Genomic DNA, 1,214 nt, shown 5'->3' with positions numbered 1-1,214 from the left:
ACTTGCAAAGTGTTGAGTAAAATTATTTCGTTGCAGACCTCCTTTGGGTCTTTTTATTATCACTACGACACACATAGTCCCCAGTTGGTAACATTGATTTCAAGGCCCTCCTAGATGAGAGACTGGCATTCCACTAAATGTCTATGTTCCATGCTGGCATGGATTGGAGAGTTATTAATGTAGAAATATGGTATCGTAGCTACTAACAGTTGAGGGTTGCGTAGTCTAGACGGCGTTTTTAGATTTCATTATTCTCTTTAACCCGGGCAAAGCCGGGTATTTCTGCTAGTAAATCAATAAATAAAAAGTTATTAGCAATTAAAGTTTGAAAATTTGGATACTTTAGCTAACCGTAAGCCAGACATATTCATGCATGTTTCCATAGTAACAAACGGAACATGAGAAGTCTTTTGTGTGCGAGAAAGCACGTGTTGACAAATATTTTCCACTCATTGAGGTGGTTGTCAGATGTGCTAAAAATAGCAGCCAAATAGGCCTTAAATCATGCACCAAAATTTTTTGTGCTTTATTTTTGGACAGTCACATGAATTCCCATGTGTAGAATAGATATTCGCAAATGTTTTCTGAAAACACCAAAAAAATAATAAAGTTATGAGGGGTTAAATATCGCCATATGAGCATTGCTTCGCTTTGAATTTCATAGTTGTCAATGAACTGTCATTATCTGGCGTGCGCGGAGCAGAATTTGATTTGTTTACAGTTGACAACACGTGCTGTCAGGCACAAAGTGACAGCTTACATATCCTGTTTCCTGACTGGGTAAAAATGATCAAACTTCTATACCTTTTTAAAAACATTTTTCTGGAAAAATTGAAATAACTCCAGGTGCAAAATTTTAAAATTTTCGATAAACTTTAATTTTCGAAATGTTGGCAACCAAACAAACTCTATCCATTTGCTGGTTTTGTGCCAAAAATTGAAACCATTATCAATTGGATAAAGTTACACAGTTACTCAAGAGCCGAGAGGTACTTACCAAACTAAGTACCATGTACGAAATTCTCAGCCCTTCATTTCAAAAGTTACTCTGTCGTTTAAAAACAAAAAAGAGAGAGCGGGTGTTTTTTTTTTGCGGTGGTGCAGCATACGCACCCCCACCATTTTTCGATTTTTATTTTTATTGTTTTTCTACGGAATCCGACGTTTCCGCAACGGAGATTCAGAATATGCAAAAAAATTCAGCACTTCAAAAT

The sequence above is a fragment of the Octopus bimaculoides genome, chromosome 1 (assembly GCF_001194135.2).
Source record: "Octopus bimaculoides isolate UCB-OBI-ISO-001 chromosome 1, ASM119413v2, whole genome shotgun sequence".
Taxonomy (NCBI): Eukaryota; Metazoa; Mollusca; class Cephalopoda; order Octopoda; family Octopodidae; genus Octopus; species Octopus bimaculoides.
The sequence above is the reverse complement of the archived record's forward strand: the minus strand, read 5'-3'. Positions refer to the sequence as shown.